This window comes from Parambassis ranga, chromosome 10 (genome assembly GCF_900634625.1).
Source record: "Parambassis ranga chromosome 10, fParRan2.1, whole genome shotgun sequence".
NCBI lineage: Eukaryota > Metazoa > Chordata > Actinopteri > Ambassidae > Parambassis > Parambassis ranga.
In genome coordinates, this window is record NC_041031.1 from 381,212 (window position 1) to 401,918 (window position 20,707).

Sequence of the window (20,707 nt, forward strand, 5' to 3'; positions counted from 1 at the left end):
GAGATAGCATAGAGACACTCAGTCTGTCAACATCAGTGTCAGTGAAGATTTCAGATTGTTTATGAAGTGTTCATTCTGGAGCTTTTGGTGGTTTAATTCTGGAATTGTGTCTACCATTCCGGAATCCTTTCATCATTCTGGAATGGATAGACATCTATTATGGCATGCTGCCGCTCATTCTAGATTTCTGCCTTTCATTAGGCAATTCTTTCTTTCATTCCGGAATGAAAATGCTGTCTTTCATTCTGCAAATCTGCTCTGCATTCTGTTATGCTGACTTCTGTTCCGGAATGCTGACCTCTGTTCCACAATACAGACTGTTAATCGGGAATTCTGCCTATCATTCCGAAATACTGATGTCTATTCTGGAATGCTGCCACTTATTCTGGATTTCTCCCTTTCATTCCTGAATTTTGACTTTAATTCTGGAATGCTTTTCATTCCGGAATGCTGTCTTTCATTCTGCAGATCTGCTTTTCATTCTGTTATGCTGACTTCTGTTCTGGAATACTACTTCCACAATACAGACTGTTAATCGGGAATTCTGCCTATCATTCCAGAATACTGATGTCTATTCTGGAATGCTGCCACTTATTCTGGATTTCTGCCTTTCGTTCCTGAATTTTGATTTTAATTCTGGAATGCTTTTCATTCCGGAATGCTGTCTTTCATTCTGCAGATCTGCTTTTCATTCTGTTATGCTGACTTTTGTCCCGGAATGTTGCCTTCCATTCCGGAATGCTAACTTCCATTCCCGAGTACTGGACATCATCTCAAGGCATCACAATAGTCAGAATGATTCATCATGCGGGGACCGTGAATGCAGATGAAAAATCTCATCTCTGGCTTGACTTGTTGAGATAGCATAGAGACACTCAGTCTGTCAACATCAGTGTCAGTGAAGATTTCAGATTGTTTATGAAGTGTTCATTCTGGAGCTTTTCCAAATTTGTTGTGGACAGCACACTGTTCGTGTCAGGATGGCCGAGCAGTCCAAGGCGCTGCGTTAAGGTCGCAGTCTCCACTGGAGGCGTGGGTTCAAATCCCACTCCTGACAGGAGCAGTAAGTTATCCTTTAAGAAATTGACTGACTGAGAATCTAACCCAGACCACATAAGCCGTTTGGATGATTTCATGTGTTATTATAATATTAAAGGTAACAGCTGAGACATTACACAAAACCTTCAGGGGTTCTTCCTGTTGTTTCTTGCCACTGTTGCTCTTAAGGAGGTGCAGTCTCTGGCTCAGAAATACTGATGTCTATTCTGGAATGCTGCCACTTATTCTGGATTTCTCCCATTAATTCCTGAATTTTGACTTTAATTCTGGAATGCTTTTCATTCCGGAATGCTGTCTTTCATTCTGCAGATCTGCTTTTCATTCTGTTATGCTGACTTCTGTTCTGGAATACTACTTCCACAATACAGACTGTTAATCGGGAATTCTGCCTATCATTCCAGAATACTGATGTCTATTCTGGAATGCTGCCACTTATTCTGGATTTCTGCCTTTCGTTCCTGAATTTTGATTTTAATTCTGGAATGCTTTTCATTCCGGAATGCTGTCTTTCATTCTGCAGATCTGCTTTTCATTCTGTTATGCTGACTTTTGTCCCGGAATGTTGCCTTCCATTCCGGAATGCTAACTTCCATTCCCGAGTACTGGACATCATCTCAAGGCATCACAATAGTCAGAATGATTCATCATGCGGGGACCGTGAATGCAGATGAAAAATCTCATCTCTGGCTTGACTTGTTGAGATAGCATAGAGACACTCAGTCTGTCAACATCAGTGTCAGTGAAGATTTCAGATTGTTTATGAAGTGTTCATTCTGGAGCTTTTCCAAATTTGTTGTGGACAGCACACTGTTCGTGTCAGGATGGCCGAGCAGTCCAAGGCGCTGCGTTAAGGTCGCAGTCTCCACTGAAGGCGTGGGTTCAAATCCCACTCCTGACAGGAGCAGTAAGTTATCCTTTAAGAAATTGACTGACTGAGAATCTAACCCAGACCACATAAGCCGTTTGGATGATTTCATGTGTTATTATAATATTAAAGGTAACAGCTGAGACATTACACAAAACCTTCAGGGGTTCTTCCTGTTGTTTCTTGCCACTGTTGCTCTTAAGGAGGTGCAGTCTCTGGCTCAGAAATACTGATGTCTATTCTGGAATGCTGCCACTTATTCTGGATTTCTCCCTTTCATTCCTGAATTTTGACTTTAATTCTGGAATGCTTTTCATTCCGGAATGCTGTCTTTCATTCTGCAGATCTGCTTTTCTGCAGATCTGCTTTTCATTCTGTTATGCTGACTTCTGTTCTGGAATACTGACCTCTGTTCCACAATACAGACTGTTAATCGGGAATTCTGCCTATCATTCCAGAATACTGATGTCTATTCTGGAATGCTGCCACTTATTCTGGATTTCTGCCTTTCGTTCCTGAATTTTGATTTTAATTCTGGAATGCTTTTCATTCCGGAATGCTGTCTTTCATTCTGCAGATCTGCTTTTCATTCTGTTATGCTGACTTTTGTCCCGGAATGTTGCCTTCCATTCCGGAATGCTAACTTCCATTCCCGAGTACTGGACATCATCTCAAGGCATCACAATAGTCAGAATGATTCATCATGCGGGGACCGTGAATGCAGATGAAAAATCTCATCTCTGGCTTGACTTGTTGAGATAGCATAGAGACACTCAGTCTGTCAACATCAGTGTCAGTGAAGATTTCAGATTGTTTATGAAGTGTTCATTCTGGAGCTTTTCCAAATTTGTTGTGGACAGCACACTGTTCGTGTCAGGATGGCCGAGCGGTCCAAGGCGCTGCGTTCAGGTCGCAGTCTCCACTGGAGGCGTGGGTTCAAATCCCACTCCTGACAGGAGCAGTAAGTTATCCTTTAAGAAATTGACTGACTGAGAATCTAACCCAGACCACATAAGCCGTTTGGATGATTTCATGTGTTATTATAATATTAAAGGTAACAGCTGAGACATTACACAAAACCTTCAGGGGTTCTTCCTGTTGTTTCTTGCCACTGTTGCTCTTAAGGAGGTGCAGTCTCTGGCTCAGAAATACTGATGTCTATTCTGGAATGCTGCCACTTATTCTGGATTTCTCCCTTTCATTCCTGAATTTTGACTTTAATTCTGGAATGCTTTTCATTCCGGAATGCTGTCTTTCATTCTGCAGATCTGCTTTTCTGCAGATCTGCTTTTCATTCTGTTATGCTGACTTCTGTTCTGGAATACTGACCTCTGTTCCACAATACAGACTGTTAATCGGGAATTCTGCCTATCATTCCAGAATACTGATGTCTATTCTGGAATGCTGCCACTTATTCTGGATTTCTGCCTTTCGTTCCTGAATTTTGATTTTAATTCTGGAATGCTTTTCATTCCGGAATGCTGTCTTTCATTCTGCAGATCTGCTCTTCATTCTGTTATGCTGACTTTTGTCCCGGAATGTTGGCCTTCCATTCCGGAATGCTAACTTCCATTCCCGAGTACTGGACATCATCTCAAGGCATCACAATAGTCAGAATGATTCATCATGCGGGGACCGTGAATGCAGATGAAAAATCTCATCTCTGGCTTGACTTGTTGAGATAGCATAGAGACACTCAGTCTGTCAACATCAGTGTCAGTGAAGATTTCAGATTGTTTATAAAGTGTTCATTCTGGAGCTTTTGGTGGTTTAATTCTGGAATTGTGTCTACCATTCCGGAATCCTTTCATCATTCTGGAATGGATAGACATCTATTATGGCATGCTGCCGCTCATTCTAGATTTCTGCCTTTCATTAGGCAATTCTTTCTTTCATTCCGGAATGAAAATGCTGTCTTTCATTCTGCAAATCTGCTCTGCATTCTGTTATGCTGACTTCTGTTCCGGAATGCTGACCTCTGTTCCACAATACAGACTGTTAATCGGGAATTCTGCCTATCATTCCAGAATACTGATGTCTATTCTGGAATGCTGCCACTTATTCTGGATTTCTCCCTTTCATTCCTGAATTTTGACTTTAATTCTGGAATGCTTTTCATTCCGGAATGCTGTCTTTCATTCTGCAGATCTGCTTTTCATTCTGTTATGCTGACTTCTGTTCTGGAATACTACTTCCACAATACAGACTGTTAATCGGGAATTCTGCCTATCATTCCAGAATACTGATGTCTATTCTGGAATGCTGCCACTTATTCTGGATTTCTGCCTTTCGTTCCTGAATTTTGATTTTAATTCTGGAATGCTTTTCATTCCGGAATGCTGTCTTTCATTCTGCAGATCTGCTTTTCATTCTGTTATGCTGACTTTTGTCCCGGAATGTTGCCTTCCATTCCGGAATGCTAACTTCCATTCCCGAGTACTGGACATCATCTCAAGGCATCACAATAGTCAGAATGATTCATCATGCGGGGACCGTGAATGCAGATGAAAAATCTCATCTCTGGCTTGACTTGTTGAGATAGCATAGAGACACTCAGTCTGTCAACATCAGTGTCAGTGAAGATTTCAGATTGTTTATGAAGTGTTCATTCTGGAGCTTTTCCAAATTTGTTGTGGACAGCACACTGTTCGTGTCAGGATGGCCGAGCGGTCCAAGGCGCTGCGTTAAGGTCGCAGTCTCCACTGGAGGCGTGGGTTCAAATCCCACTCCTGACAGGAGCAGTAAGTTACCCTTTAAGAAATTGACTGACTGAGAATCTAACCCAGACCACATAAGCCGTTTGGATGATTTCATGTGTTATTATAATATTAAAGGTAACAGCTGAGACATTACACAAAACCTTCAGGGGTTCTTCCTGTTGTTTCTTGCCACTGTTGCTCTTAAGGAGGTGCAGTCTCTGGCTCCGATTGGATGACATCACAGGCCGCTGTCAGGTTAGTGGTTTAATTCTGGAATTGTGTCTACCATTCCGGAATCCTTTCATCATTCTGGAATGGATAGACATCTATTCTGGCATGCTGCCGCTCATTCTAGATTTCTGCCTTTCATTAGGCAATTCTTTCTTTCATTCCGGAATGAAAATGCTGTCTTTCATTCTGCAAATCTGCTCTGCATTCTGTTATGCTGACTTCTGTTCCGGAATGCTGACCTCTGTTCCACAATACAGACTGTTAATCGGGAATTCTGCCTATCATTCCGAAATACTGATGTCTATTCTGGAATGCTGCCACTTATTCTGGATTTCTCCCTTTCATTCCTGAATTTTGACTTTAATTCTGGAATGCTTTTCATTCCGGAATGCTGTCTTTCATTCTGCAGATCTGCTTTTCATTCTGTTATGCTGACTTCTGTTCTGGAATACTACTTCCACAATACAGACTGTTAATCGGGAATTCTGCCTATCATTCCAGAATACTGATGTCTATTCTGGAATGCTGCCACTTATTCTGGATTTCTGCCTTTCGTTCCTGAATTTTGATTTTAATTCTGGAATGCTTTTCATTCCGGAATGCTGTCTTTCATTCTGCAGATCTGCTCTTCATTCTGTTATGCTGACTTTTGTCCCGGAATGTTGGCCTTCCATTCCGGAATGCTAACTTCCATTCCCGAGTACTGGACATCATCTCAAGGCATCACAATAGTCAGAATGATTCATCATGCGGGGACCGTGAATGCAGATGAAAAATCTCATCTCTGGCTTGACTTGTTGAGATAGCATAGAGACACTCAGTCTGTCAACATCAGTGTCAGTGAAGATTTCAGATTGTTTATGAAGTGTTCATTCTGGAGCTTTTCCAAATTTTTTGTGGACAGAACGCTGTTCATGTCAGGATGGCCGAGCGGTCCAAGGCGCTGCGTTCAGGTCGCAGTCTCCACTGGAGGCGTGGGTTCAAATCCCACTCCTGACAGGAGCAATAAGTTTTCCTTTAAGAAATTGACTGACTGAGAATCTAACCCAGACCACATAAGCCGTTTGGATGATTTCATGTGTTATTATAATATTAAAGGTAACAGCTGAGACATTACACAAAACCTTCAGGGGTTCTTCCTGTTGTTTCTTGCCACTGTTGCTCTTAAGGAGGTGCAGTCTCTGGCTCCGATTGGATGACATCACAGGCCGCTGTCAGGTTAGTGGTTTAATTCTGGAATTGTGTCTACCATTCCGGAATCCTTTCATCATTCTGGAATGGATAGACATCTATTCTGGCATGCTGCCGCTCATTCTAGATTTCTGCCTGTCATTAGGCAATTCTTTCTTTCATTCCGGAATGAAAATGCTGTCTTTCATTCTGCAAATCTGCTCTGCATTCTGTTATGCTGACTTCTGTTCCGGAATGCTGACCTCTGTTCCACAATACAGACTGTTAATCGGGAATTCTGCCTATCATTCCGAAATACTGATGTCTATTCTGGAATGCTGCCACTTATTCTGGATTTCTCCCTTTCATTCCTGAATTTTGACTTTAATTCTGGAATGCTTTTCATTCCGGAATGCTGTCTTTCATTCTGCAGATCTGCTTTTCATTCTGTTATGCTGACTTCTGTTCTGGAATACTACTTCCACAATACAGACTGTTAATCGGGAATTCTGCCTATCATTCCAGAATACTGATGTCTATTCTGGAATGCTGCCACTTATTCTGGATTTCTGCCTTTCGTTCCTGAATTTTGATTTTAATTCTGGAATGCTTTTCATTCCGGAATGCTGTCTTTCATTCTGCAGATCTGCTTTTCATTCTGTTATGCTGACTTTTGTCCCGGAATGTTGCCTTCCATTCCGGAATGCTAACTTCCATTCCCGAGTACTGGACATCATCTCAAGGCATCACAATAGTCAGAATGATTCATCATGCGGGGACCGTGAATGCAGATGAAAAATCTCATCTCTGGCTTGACTTGTTGAGATAGCATAGAGACACTCAGTCTGTCAACATCAGTGTCAGTGAAGATTTCAGATTGTTTATGAAGTGTTCATTCTGGAGCTTTTCCAAATTTGTTGTGGACAGCACACTGTTCCTGTCAGGATGGCCGAGCGGTCCAAGGCGCTGCGTTAAGGTCGCAGTCTCCACTGGAGGCGTGGGTTCAAATCCCACTCCTGACAGGAGCAGTAAGTTATCCTTTAAGAAATTGACTGACTGAGAATCTAACCCAGACCACATAAGCCGTTTGGATGATTTCATGTGTTATTATAATATTAAAGGTAACAGCTGAGACATTACACAAAACCTTCAGGGGTTCTTCCTGTTGTTTCTTGCCACTGTTGCTCTTAAGGAGGTGCAGTCTCTGGCTCAGAAATACTGATGTCTATTCTGGAATGCTGCCACTTATTCTGGATTTCTCCCTTTCATTCCTGAATTTTGACTTTAATTCTGGAATGCTTTTCATTCCGGAATGCTGTCTTTCATTCTGCAGATCTGCTTTTCTGCAGATCTGCTTTTCATTCTGTTATGCTGACTTCTGTTCTGGAATACTGACCTCTGTTCCACAATACAGACTGTTAATCGGGAATTCTGCCTATCATTCCAGAATACTGATGTCTATTCTGGAATGCTGCCACTTATTCTGGATTTCTGCCTTTCGTTCCTGAATTTTGATTTTAATTCTGGAATGCTTTTCATTCCGGAATGCTGTCTTTCATTCTGCAGATCTGCTTTTCATTCTGTTATGCTGACTTTTGTCCCGGAATGTTGCCTTCCATTCCGGAATGCTAACTTCCATTCCCGAGTACTGGACATCATCTCAAGGCATCACAATAGTCAGAATGATTCATCATGCGGGGACCGTGAATGCAGATGAAAAATCTCATCTCTGGCTTGACTTGTTGAGATAGCATAGAGACACTCAGTCTGTCAACATCAGTGTCAGTGAAGATTTCAGATTGTTTATGAAGTGTTCATTCTGGAGCTTTTCCAAATTTGTTGTGGACAGCACACTGTTCGTGTCAGGATGGCCGAGCGGTCCAAGGCGCTGCGTTAAGGTCGCAGTCTCCACTGGAGGCGTGGGTTCAAATCCCACTCCTGACAGGAGCAGTAAGTTATCCTTTAAGAAATTGACTGACTGAGAATCTAACCCAGACCACATAAGCCGTTTGGATGATTTCATGTGTTATTATAATATTAAAGGTAACAGCTGAGACATTACACAAAACCTTCAGGGGTTCTTCCTGTTGTTTCTTGCCACTGTTGCTCTTAAGGAGGTGCAGTCTCTGGCTCAGAAATACTGATGTCTATTCTGGAATGCTGCCACTTATTCTGGATTTCTCCCTTTCATTCCTGAATTTTGACTTTAATTCTGGAATGCTTTTCATTCCGGAATGCTGTCTTTCATTCTGCAGATCTGCTTTTCTGCAGATCTGCTTTTCATTCTGTTATGCTGACTTCTGTTCTGGAATACTGACCTCTGTTCCACAATACAGACTGTTAATCGGGAATTCTGCCTATCATTCCAGAATACTGATGTCTATTCTGGAATGCTGCCACTTATTCTGGATTTCTGCCTTTCGTTCCTGAATTTTGATTTTAATTCTGGAATGCTTTTCATTCCGGAATGCTGTCTTTCATTCTGCAGATCTGCTCTTCATTCTGTTATGCTGACTTTTGTCCCGGAATGTTGGCCTTCCATTCCGGAATGCTAACTTCCATTCCCGAGTACTGGACATCATCTCAAGGCATCACAATAGTCAGAATGATTCATCATGCGGGGACCGTGAATGCAGATGAAAAATCTCATCTCTGGCTTGACTTGTTGAGATAGCATAGAGACACTCAGTCTGTCAACATCAGTGTCAGTGAAGATTTCAGATTGTTTATGAAGTGTTCATTCTGGAGCTTTTCCAAATTTGTTGTGGACAGCACACTGTTCGTGTCAGGATGGCCGAGCGGTCCAAGGCGCTGCGTTAAGGTCGCAGTCTCCACTGGAGGCGTGGGTTCAAATCCCACTCCTGACAGGAGCAGTAAGTTATCCTTTAAGAAATTGACTGACTGAGAATCTAACCCAGACCACATAAGCCGTTTGGATGATTTCATGTGTTATTATAATATTAAAGGTAACAGCTGAGACATTACACAAAACCTTCAGGGGTTCTTCCTGTTGTTTCTTGCCACTGTTGCTCTTAAGGAGGTGCAGTCTCTGGCTCAGAAATACTGATGTCTATTCTGGAATGCTGCCACTTATTCTGGATTTCTCCCTTTCATTCCTGAATTTTGACTTTAATTCTGGAATGCTTTTCATTCCGGAATGCTGTCTTTCATTCTGCAGATCTGCTTTTCTGCAGATCTGCTTTTCATTCTGTTATGCTGACTTCTGTTCTGGAATACTGACCTCTGTTCCACAATACAGACTGTTAATCGGGAATTCTGCCTATCATTCCAGAATACTGATGTCTATTCTGGAATGCTGCCACTTATTCTGGATTTCTGCCTTTCGTTCCTGAATTTTGATTTTAATTCTGGAATGCTTTTCATTCCGGAATGCTGTCTTTCATTCTGCAGATCTGCTCTTCATTCTGTTATGCTGACTTTTGTCCCGGAATGTTGGCCTTCCATTCCGGAATGCTAACTTCCATTCCCGAGTACTGGACATCATCTCAAGGCATCACAATAGTCAGAATGATTCATCATGCGGGGACCGTGAATGCAGATGAAAAATCTCATCTCTGGCTTGACTTGTTGAGATAGCATAGAGACACTCAGTCTGTCAACATCAGTGTCAGTGAAGATTTCAGATTGTTTATAAAGTGTTCATTCTGGAGCTTTTGGTGGTTTAATTCTGGAATTGTGTCTACCATTCCGGAATCCTTTCATCATTCTGGAATGGATAGACATCTATTATGGCATGCTGCCGCTCATTCTAGATTTCTGCCTTTCATTAGGCAATTCTTTCTTTCATTCCGGAATGAAAATGCTGTCTTTCATTCTGCAAATCTGCTCTGCATTCTGTTATGCTGACTTCTGTTCCGGAATGCTGACCTCTGTTCCACAATACAGACTGTTAATCGGGAATTCTGCCTATCATTCCGAAATACTGATGTCTATTCTGGAATGCTGCCACTTATTCTGGATTTCTCCCTTTCATTCCTGAATTTTGACTTTAATTCTGGAATGCTTTTCATTCCGGAATGCTGTCTTTCATTCTGCAGATCTGCTTTTCATTCTGTTATGCTGACTTCTGTTCTGGAATACTACTTCCACAATACAGACTGTTAATCGGGAATTCTGCCTATCATTCCAGAATACTGATGTCTATTCTGGAATGCTGCCACTTATTCTGGATTTCTGCCTTTCGTTCCTGAATTTTGATTTTAATTCTGGAATGCTTTTCATTCCGGAATGCTGTCTTTCATTCTGCAGATCTGCTTTTCATTCTGTTATGCTGACTTTTGTCCCGGAATGTTGCCTTCCATTCCGGAATGCTAACTTCCATTCCCGAGTACTGGACATCATCTCAAGGCATCACAATAGTCAGAATGATTCATCATGCGGGGACCGTGAATGCAGATGAAAAATCTCATCTCTGGCTTGACTTGTTGAGATAGCATAGAGACACTCAGTCTGTCAACATCAGTGTCAGTGAAGATTTCAGATTGTTTATGAAGTGTTCATTCTGGAGCTTTTCCAAATTTGTTGTGGACAGCACACTGTTCGTGTCAGGATGGCCGAGCGGTCCAAGGCGCTGCGTTAAGGTCGCAGTCTCCACTGGAGGCGTGGGTTCAAATCCCACTCCTGACAGGAGCAGTAAGTTATCCTTTAAGAAATTGACTGACTGAGAATCTAACCCAGACCACATAAGCCGTTTGGATGATTTCATGTGTTATTATAATATTAAAGGTAACAGCTGAGACATTACACAAAACCTTCAGGGGTTCTTCCTGTTGTTTCTTGCCACTGTTGCTCTTAAGGAGGTGCAGTCTCTGGCTCAGAAATACTGATGTCTATTCTGGAATGCTGCCACTTATTCTGGATTTCTCCCTTTCATTCCTGAATTTTGACTTTAATTCTGGAATGCTTTTCATTCCGGAATGCTGTCTTTCATTCTGCAGATCTGCTCTTCATTCTGTTATGCTGACTTTTGTCCCGGAATGTTGGCCTTCCATTCCGGAATGCTAACTTCCATTCCCGAGTACTGGACATCATCTCAAGGCATCACAATAGTCAGAATGATTCATCATGCGGGGACCGTGAATGCAGATGAAAAATCTCATCTCTGGCTTGACTTGTTGAGATAGCATAGAGACACTCAGTCTGTCAACATCAGTGTCTGTGAAGATTTCAGATTGTTTATGAAGTGTTCATTCTGCAGCTTTTCCAAATTTGTTGTGGACAGCATGCTGTTCATGTCAGGATGGCCGAGCGGTCCAAGGCGCTGCGTTCAGGTCGCAGTCTCCACTGGAGGCGTGGGTTCAAATCCCACTCCTGACAGGAGCAATAAGTTTTCCTTTAAGAAATTGACTGACTGAGAATCTAACCCAGACCACATAAGCCGTTTGGATGATTTCATGTGTTATTATAATATTAAAGGTAACAGCTGAGACATTACACAAAACCTTCAGGGGTTCTTCCTGTTGTTTCTTGCCACTGTTGCTCTTAAGGAGGTGCAGTCTCTGGCTCCGATTGGATGACATCACAGGCCGCTGTCAGGTTAGTGGTTTAATTCTGGAATTGTGTCTACCATTCCGGAATCCTTTCATCATTCTGGAATGGATAGACATCTATTCTGGCATGCTGCCGCTCATTCTAGATTTCTGCCTTTCATTAGGCAATTCTTTCTTTCATTCCGGAATGAAAATGCTGTCTTTCATTCTGCAAATCTGCTCTGCATTCTGTTATGCTGACTTCTGTTCCGGAATGCTGACCTCTGTTCCACAATACAGACTGTTAATCGGGAATTCTGCCTATCATTCCGAAATACTGATGTCTATTCTGGAATGCTGCCACTTATTCTGGATTTCTCCCTTTCATTCCTGAATTTTGACTTTAATTCTGGAATGCTTTTCATTCCGGAATGCTGTCTTTCATTCTGCAGATCTGCTTTTCATTCTGTTATGCTGACTTCTGTTCTGGAATACTACTTCCACAATACAGACTGTTAATCGGGAATTCTGCCTATCATTCCAGAATACTGATGTCTATTCTGGAATGCTGCCACTTATTCTGGATTTCTGCCTTTCGTTCCTGAATTTTGATTTTAATTCTGGAATGGTTTTCATTCCGGAATTCTGTCTTTCATTCTGCAGATCTGCTCTTCATTCTGTTATGCTGACTTTTGTCCCGGAATGTTGCCTTCCATTCCGGAATGCTAACTTCCATTCCCGAGTACTGGACATCATCTCAAGGCATCACAATAGTCAGAATGATTCATCATGCGGGGACCGTGAATGCAGATGAAAAATCTCATCTCTGGCTTGACTTGTTGAGATAGCATAGAGACACTCAGTCTGTCAACATCAGTGTCAGTGAAGATTTCAGATTGTTTATGAAGTGTTCATTCTGCAGCTTTTCCAAATTTGTTGTGGACAGCATGCTGTTCATGTCAGGATGGCCGAGCGGTCCAAGGCGCTGCGTTCAGGTCGCAGTCTCCACTGGAGGCGTGGGTTCAAATCCCACTCCTGACAGGAGCAATAAGTTTTCCTTTAAGAAATTGACTGACTGAGAATCTAACCCAGACCACATAAGCCGTTTGGATGATTTCATGTGTTATTATAATATTAAAGGTAACAGCTGAGACATTACACAAAACCTTCAGGGGTTCTTCCTGTTGTTTCTTGCCACTGTTGCTCTTAAGGAGGTGCAGTCTCTGGCTCCGATTGGATGACATCACAGGCCGCTGTCAGGTTAGTGGTTTAATTCTGGAATTGTGTCTACCATTCCGGAATCCTTTCATCATTCTGGAATGGATAGACATCTATTCTGGCATGCTGCCGCTCATTCTAGATTTCTGCCTTTCATTAGGCAATTCTTTCTTTCATTCCGGAATGAAAATGCTGTCTTTCATTCTGCAAATCTGCTCTGCATTCTGTTATGCTGACTTCTGTTCCGGAATGCTGACCTCTGTTCCACAATACAGACTGTTAATCGGGAATTCTGCCTATCATTCCGAAATACTGATGTCTATTCTGGAATGCTGCCACTTATTCTGGATTTCTCCCTTTCATTCCTGAATTTTGACTTTAATTCTGGAATGCTTTTCATTCCGGAATGCTGTCTTTCATTCTGCAGATCTGCTTTTCATTCTGTTATGCTGACTTCTGTTCTGGAATACTACTTCCACAATACAGACTGTTAATCGGGAATTCTGCCTATCATTCCAGAATACTGATGTCTATTCTGGAATGCTGCCACTTATTCTGGATTTCTGCCTTTCGTTCCTGAATTTTGATTTTAATTCTGGAATGGTTTTCATTCCGGAATGCTGTCTTTCATTCTGCAGATCTGCTCTTCATTCTGTTATGCTGACTTTTGTCCCGGAATGTTGCCTTCCATTCCGGAATGCTAACTTCCATTCCCGAGTACTGGACATCATCTCAAGGCATCACAATAGTCAGAATGATTCATCATGCGGGGACCGTGAATGCAGATGAAAAATCTCATCTCTGGCTTGACTTGTTGAGATAGCATAGAGACACTCAGTCTGTCAACATCAGTGTCAGTGAAGATTTCAGATTGTTTATGAAGTGTTCATTCTGGAGCTTTTCCAAATTTGTTGTGGACAGCACACTGTTCGTCAGGATGGCCGAGCGGTCCAAGGCGCTGCGTTCAGGTCGCAGTCTCCACTGGAGGCGTGGGTTCAAATCCCACTCCTGACAGGAGCAATAAGTTATCCTTTAAGAAATTGACTGACTGAGAATCTAACCCAGACCACATAAGCTGTTTGGATGATTTCATGTGTTATTATAATATTAAAGGTAACAGCTGAGACATTACACAAAACCTTCAGGGGTTCTTCCTGTTGTTTCTTGCCACTGTTGCTCTTAAGGAGGTGCAGTCTCTGGCTCCGATTGGATGACATCACAGGCCGCTGTCAGGTTAGTGGTTTAATTCTGGAATTGTGTCTACCATTCCGGAATCCTTTCATCATTCTGGAATGGATAGACATCTATTCTGGCATGCTGCCGCTCATTCTAGATTTCTGCCTTTCATTAGGCAATTCTTTCTTTCATTCCGGAATGAAAATGCTGTCTTTCATTCTGCAAATCTGCTCTGCATTCTGTTATGCTGACTTCTGTTCCGGAATGCTGACCTCTGTTCCACAATACAGACTGTTAATCGGGAATTCTGCCTATCATTCCGAAATACTGATGTCTATTCTGGAATGCTGCCACTTATTCTGGATTTCTCCCTTTCATTCCTGAATTTTGACTTTAATTCTGGAATGCTTTTCATTCCGGAATGCTGTCTTTCATTCTGCAGATCTGCTTTTCATTCTGTTATGCTGACTTCTGTTCTGGAATACTACTTCCACAATACAGACTGTTAATCGGGAATTCTGCCTATCATTCCAGAATACTGATGTCTATTCTGGAATGCTGCCACTTATTCTGGATTTCTGCCTTTCATTCCTGAATTTTGATTTTAATTCTGGAATGCTTTTCATTCCGGAATGCTGTCTTTCATTCTGCAGATCTGCTTTTCATTCTGTTATGCTGACTTTTGTCCCGGAATGTTGCCTTCCATTCCGGAATGCTAACTTCCATTCCCGAGTACTGGACATCATCTCAAGGCATCACAATAGTCAGAATGATTCATCATGCGGGGACCGTGAATGCAGATGAAAAATCTCATCTCTGGCTTGACTTGTTGAGATAGCATAGAGACACTCAGTCTGTCAACATCAGTGTCAGTGAAGATTTCAGATTGTTTATGAAGTGTTCATTCTGGAGCTTTTCCAAATTTGTTGTGGACAGCACACTGTTCGTGTCAGGATGGCCGAGCGGTCCAAGGCGCTGCGTTAAGGTCGCAGTCTCCACTGGAGGCGTGGGTTCAAATCCCACTCCTGACAGGAGCAGCAAGTTATCCTTTATGAAATTGACTGACTGAGAATCTAACCCAGACCACATAAGCCGTTTGGATGATTTCATGTGTTATTATAATATTAAAGGTAACAGCTGAGACATTACACAAAACCTTCAGGGGTTCTTCCTGTTGTTTCTTGCCACTGTTGCTCTTAAGGAGGTGCAGTCTCTGGCTCAGAAATACTGATGTCTATTCTGGAATGCTGCCACTTATTCTGGATTTCTCCCTTTCATTCCTGAATTTTGACTTTAATTCTGGAATGCTTTTCATTCCGGAATGCTGTCTTTCATTCTGCAGATCTGCTTTTCATTCTGTTATGCTGACTTCTGTTCTGGAATACTACTTCCACAATACAGACTGTTAATCGGGAATTCTGCCTATCATTCCAGAATACTGATGTCTATTCTGGAATGCTGCCACTTATTCTGGATTTCTGCCTTTCGTTCCTGAATTTTGATTTTAATTCTGGAATGGTTTTCATTCCGGAATTCTGTCTTTCATTCTGCAGATCTGCTCTTCATTCTGTTATGCTGACTTTTGTCCCGGAATGTTGCCTTCCATTCCGGAATGCTAACTTCCATTCCCGAGTACTGGACATCATCTCAAGGCATCACAATAGTCAGAATGATTCATCATGCGGGGACCGTGAATGCAGATGAAAAATCTCATCTCTGGCTTGACTTGTTGAGATAGCATAGAGACACTCAGTCTGTCAACATCAGTGTCAGTGAAGATTTCAGATTGTTTATGAAGTGTTCATTCTGCAGCTTTTCCAAATTTGTTGTGGACAGCATGCTGTTCATGTCAGGATGGCCGAGCGGTCCAAGGCGCTGCGTTCAAGCTGGGGAACATTCGTCCGTCTAAGATGGGGAAGAAGGGGGGAGAAGGGGGGAAAAGAAAAGAAGAGAAAAGAAGAGGAAAAAGAGGGAAAAGGGGAAAAATGAAAAAAGAAAGGAAAGTTGTGGAAACATATCTAATTTATGTACGTATTTCAGGATGCAGAAACTCAAATTGACACTTTTAGGATTTTACTTTGGACCACAGCTTGGATTCGAACCGGCGACCACAGGAATGCTAGTGTTGATCTGCATCTGCTACATTTTTGGCATCATTTTTACAAATGGACATATGGATAAACGTTTTAACAGTCTGCCTAAAGTAAACGGAGTGTTACTATTAAGCAGGGACTCTCCCCTGTTGTACTCTATTTACCTTTGTTGCATAATACAGACCACAGACACTTGAATGAGACTGTTTCGGGTTTATTAACTCAAAATCATATTTTCTTACATCCCAAATAACGCTGTAATCCGACCCATATTTACAAATAAATGTCCCTTCAGTCCCGATCAAAAAGTAACAGGCAAACAAACAAAAAACTCCTCCTGGTGAACCCCACGCGGGATCCTCTCTCTCCCTGGGCGATCCTTGTCCATAAAAAAATGGTTATTGTCCGTATTTTTTTTCGCATCACGGGTCCCTCTTACTCTCCCCGTTTTCCCGTTTTCCTTCACCTGTCTGCCACCGCTGTCCTTGGCGTCTCTCCTCCCCTGATGACAGTCCTTCGTCTCCTTTCACCCACAGCATGTCAGCTGGCAAAATAGATCACCCGACCCCCGCTGTCCTCACAACAATATAAAATAAAATATTACAAAGAATGCCGTCGCCTTGAGCGGCCTTTCTCTATAGGTAATAGGCATTAAGGGACAATGTTTATTTACAGGAAGACATTTCTATATGGCAATACACCATAAAATCTAAATAAAAAAAAATACTTATGTGGTAGTGCTTAAACGTGGGTGGAAATACTTTGATTCTCAGGTTTGGTGTTTAAACACTGCACCTTAAATAACATTAGTAAGCACCGAGTGGCAAAAGCAAAATCCACTTTGTGTAACGGCCGTAACTCAACAAATCTATCAATCTATAAAAACGTCAACACAGTACAAGAGTTTACATGACACACAAACTTAAACTAGTGTCACACGGCACTGTAGCAAGTGTTTAATTACCGTACCGACTGTTTTTCTCGCTAGCTAGTGCAGAATGAATGACGACCGGTATGCGCCATACTGATTCTCTGCTCCAACATTTCTCCACCGTGATTGGTCAAATGTTGGAAATGTTGGACAGTGGGGAAGAAATCCGCTAGCTGATTGGGTGCACCTCCAGCAATTGAAGGCTTGTGATTGGCTCTTGTGTCCAACATTTTCCAACATTGTACGGACGATCCTTCGCCAGCTGGCGTTCAGGTCACAGTCTCCACTGGAGGCGTGGGTTCAAATCCCACTCCTGACAGGAGCAATAAGTTATCCTTTAAGAAATTGACTGACTGAGAATCTAACCCAGACCACATAAGCCGTTTGGATGATTTCATGTGTTATTATAATATTAAAGGTAACAGCTGAGACATTACACAAAACCTTCAGGGGTTCTTCCTGTTGTTTCTTGCCACTGTTGCTCTTAAGGAGGTGCAGTCTCTGGCTCCGATTGGATGACATCACAGGCCGCTGTCAGGTGGGTGGTTTAATTCTGGAATTGTGTCTACCATTCCGGAATCCTTTCATCATTCTGGAATGGATAGACATCTATTCTGGCATGCTGCCGCTCATTCTAGATTTCTGCCTTTCATTAGGCAATTCTTTCTTAAGCATTCCGGAATGCTGCTGAAAAGAAGAGGAAGAAGAGGGGAAAAAGGATAAAATGAAAAAACATATCTATATCTATATCTATATCTGAACATATCTATTTTATATACGTATTAAAAGTTACAGAAACTCAAATTGACACTGTTAGGATTTTACTTTGGACCACAGCTTTGATTCAAACCGGCGACCACAGGAATGCTTGTGTTGATCTGCATCTGCTACATTTTTGGACATATGGATAAACGTTGTAACAATCTGCCTAAAACAAATAGACTGTCATTATTAAGCAGGGACTCTCCCGTGTTGTACTCTAGTTACCATTGTTGCATAATACAGACCACAGACACATGAAATGAGACTGTTTCGGTTTTATTAACTCAAAATCATATTTTCTTACATACTAAATAGAACTGTAATCTAACCCATATTTACAAATAAATGTCCCTTCAGTCCCAATCAAAAAGTAACAGGCAAACAGACGAACAAACAAAAAACTCCTGAGATGATCCCGCGTGGGGTTCACCTCTCCCCCTGGTACTGGTCCCTCTTAGTCTCCCTGTTTTCCTTCTCCTGTCTGCCACTGCTGTCCTTGGTGTCTCTTCTCCCTTGATGACAGTCGTCTCCTTTCACCCACGGTATGTCAGCTGGCAAAAAAGATCACCTGACCCCGCTGTCCTCTGACACGCCGTGTACCGCAACAATGTAAAATAAAATATTACAAAGAATGCCGTAGCCTTAAGCGGCCTTTCTCTATAGGTAATAGGCATTAAGCGACAATGTTTATTTACAGGAAGACATTTCTGTATGGCAATACCCCATAAAAAACTAAATAAAAAAATTACTTATGTGGTAGTGCTACAACGTGGGTGGAAATACTTTGATTCTCAGGTGTTTAAACACTGCACCTTAAATAACATTAGTAAGCACCGAGTGGCAAAAACAAAATCCACTTTGTGTAACGGTAGCAGTAACTCAACAAATATATCAATCTATAAAAACGTCAACACAGTACAAGTTCACATGACACACAAACTTAAAATAGTGTCACACGGCACTGTAGCAAATGAAAATGAATGAAAGAAAGCATTCCCAATTTTGAATTTAATCAGACAAATGGAGTCAGAGGTTCAGCCTTTCGCTGGAATTTATTAAGATCAATTGTTTGACACTTATCAATCAACAATTTCAACAGCAAAGTCCTCCAGTCCCAAGGCTAAGTCTCTTTTTATAGCAAAGCAAAATGTCTGTGTGTGTGTGTGTGGGTATGTGTCTAGATTGGGCAGCTCTTTCACCCAGATTGCGAGGACACCTCTGGTTCCTCTCCACGGAAATGTTTACATTTCCATCCTGTTTTCTCACATCAGATCGAGACACAAAGCCGAGGACAACAAGGACACTATGTCCTGATACTTCAAAACATTTCCTCAGCTCTGGACAACACTAAGAAATCAACATGTGTTAGGCCAAATCTAACAAAAGCATATTCTCCACAACATATCCCCCCTCAGGTGGGTTTTTCCTACCTGACACGTGTCAATCAAATTAATGTTGTCATCCGAATTGTTACTATGTGTGCATGAGTGAGTCTGGAATAAGTCAGTGATGGCAGACTGCTTATATGAAGTGTATAATGAATGATAACTGACAATTATATGAGTACATCAATGTCACATGTATGTCTACAAAGGCAAACCTATAAGGCAAACCTCTTCCTCCTGCTTGCTCCTGTCCTTGTCCTGCTCTAATTCTCACTCTCCTCAGTCTTCTTCTCCCTCCATTGTTCTCCACACTGAAGCTTACCTGTGGCTTATTTACAGTGCTCATGCTGATTGCAAAGTGAACTAATGATCTAAAACAGTTCTCACATGTGAAAAAAACTCAGTGAGAGTCAGCCAGATTTCTAAAGTAAACACACGCCCCTTTCTCTCAGAGCTCACCCTGAAGCCACGCCTCCCAACCAGTCTGTGACTTCAGCCATCATGCACGTACCTCTCTGGTGCACAGAGCAGGAAGAGAGTGACAACCAGCCAGTACTCCGCGCAGGGGCGCCTCGTAGGATTGGCTGATGTTTTTAGTGTTTTACAGCTTCCACAGATGATTCATATTCTTTGCTTTAAAGCGAAACTGCCGAACTAATCGGTTGCTATCGGATTGTAAAGAGAAGTTACACTAATTTAATAAAGTGCATCAGAATGAAATCTCCTACCAAATAACCAAAAAATGATCAATGTAAATCAAAGTTATTATCCCATGGAGGTCTGGATTTGGAACCATACTCAAAATAAAAATCACAGTACAGGCTGATCCAACTTGAGTGGAAGTTCCTCCAGACAAGTCAGTAGTGTGTGTGTCCTCCACGTGCCTGTATGACCTCCCTACAACACCTGGGCATGTTCCTGATGAGGCGGTGGATCCTGAGGGATCTCCTCCCAGACCTGGATTAAAGCATCAGCTCCTGGACAGTCTGTGGTGCATGTGGTGTTGGTGGATGGAACGAGACATGATGTCCCAGATGTGCTGGAATGGATTCAGGTCTGGGGAACGGGCAGGCCAGTCCAAAGTATCAATGCCTTGCCCAATTGCCAATGCCCAATTTCTATATTACTATATTACTATATGACTTACCAACACAAGCAAGCATTAAACATTCAGACACATCAACCCAAAGTATGAAAACAGTACAACCGCTATGTACAAACAGAGAGAAAGCATCCCATGGCTTACTGACCTACAAAACAATCAGATAAAAGCAACATGAGTGCCACTGGAAATGACAACAAGGACACAAAGTCAGAGCTACCCTAACATGATCGACAATGTCTCATCAGCTAAAAACAGCAAAACATTGAGACACTGAGAAACACTGAGAAATATACCAGCACGCCCATGACCACATTATACCATTAAGCAGATTGTTATCAGAACCAATACTCGCCCAGATCTGATTCAGACGCCACAGAAGAAAACAGCTCGTCATCTTTTTCATGGAACCTTCAACAGGGCAGGTAGCAGTGCCAACACTTCTCTAGAATCATCACATCCGGATCACATTCCGGCCATATTCCATCCAGACTTTTGGCAAAGTGTTCTCTCAGACACAACAAAGC

At 42.1% G+C, this 20,707-nt stretch overlaps 13 non-coding genes across 13 annotated transcripts; all 13 read left to right on the top strand.

Annotated features, from left to right (window-relative positions):
• The first annotated feature begins 974 nt into the window (after positions 1-974).
• trnal-aag (transfer RNA leucine (anticodon AAG)) lies at positions 975-1,057 on the top strand. The gene has a single exon. It is a non-coding gene; the product is annotated as a tRNA-Leu (tRNA).
• Positions 1,058-1,874: 817 nt separating this feature from the next.
• Positions 1,875-1,957, top strand: trnal-aag (transfer RNA leucine (anticodon AAG)). The gene has a single exon. It is a non-coding gene; the product is annotated as a tRNA-Leu (tRNA).
• An 839-nt stretch (positions 1,958-2,796) lies between these two features.
• On the top strand, positions 2,797-2,879 carry trnal-cag (transfer RNA leucine (anticodon CAG)). The gene has a single exon. It is a non-coding gene; the product is annotated as a tRNA-Leu (tRNA).
• A 1,697-nt stretch (positions 2,880-4,576) lies between these two features.
• Positions 4,577-4,659, top strand: trnal-aag (transfer RNA leucine (anticodon AAG)). Its single transcript has one exon. It is a non-coding gene; the product is annotated as a tRNA-Leu (tRNA).
• Positions 4,660-5,770: 1,111 nt separating this feature from the next.
• On the top strand, positions 5,771-5,853 carry trnal-cag (transfer RNA leucine (anticodon CAG)). The gene has a single exon. It is a non-coding gene; the product is annotated as a tRNA-Leu (tRNA).
• A 1,110-nt stretch (positions 5,854-6,963) lies between these two features.
• trnal-aag (transfer RNA leucine (anticodon AAG)) lies at positions 6,964-7,046 on the top strand. Its single transcript has one exon. It is a non-coding gene; the product is annotated as a tRNA-Leu (tRNA).
• An 839-nt stretch (positions 7,047-7,885) lies between these two features.
• Positions 7,886-7,968, top strand: trnal-aag (transfer RNA leucine (anticodon AAG)). Its single transcript has one exon. It is a non-coding gene; the product is annotated as a tRNA-Leu (tRNA).
• An 840-nt stretch (positions 7,969-8,808) lies between these two features.
• On the top strand, positions 8,809-8,891 carry trnal-aag (transfer RNA leucine (anticodon AAG)). The gene has a single exon. It is a non-coding gene; the product is annotated as a tRNA-Leu (tRNA).
• Positions 8,892-10,588: 1,697 nt separating this feature from the next.
• trnal-aag (transfer RNA leucine (anticodon AAG)) lies at positions 10,589-10,671 on the top strand. Its single transcript has one exon. It is a non-coding gene; the product is annotated as a tRNA-Leu (tRNA).
• A 607-nt stretch (positions 10,672-11,278) lies between these two features.
• On the top strand, positions 11,279-11,361 carry trnal-cag (transfer RNA leucine (anticodon CAG)). Its single transcript has one exon. It is a non-coding gene; the product is annotated as a tRNA-Leu (tRNA).
• A 1,110-nt stretch (positions 11,362-12,471) lies between these two features.
• trnal-cag (transfer RNA leucine (anticodon CAG)) lies at positions 12,472-12,554 on the top strand. The gene has a single exon. It is a non-coding gene; the product is annotated as a tRNA-Leu (tRNA).
• Positions 12,555-13,662: 1,108 nt separating this feature from the next.
• trnal-cag (transfer RNA leucine (anticodon CAG)) lies at positions 13,663-13,745 on the top strand. The gene has a single exon. It is a non-coding gene; the product is annotated as a tRNA-Leu (tRNA).
• A 1,110-nt stretch (positions 13,746-14,855) lies between these two features.
• trnal-aag (transfer RNA leucine (anticodon AAG)) lies at positions 14,856-14,938 on the top strand. Its single transcript has one exon. It is a non-coding gene; the product is annotated as a tRNA-Leu (tRNA).
• Positions 14,939-20,707: the final 5,769 nt, after the last annotated feature.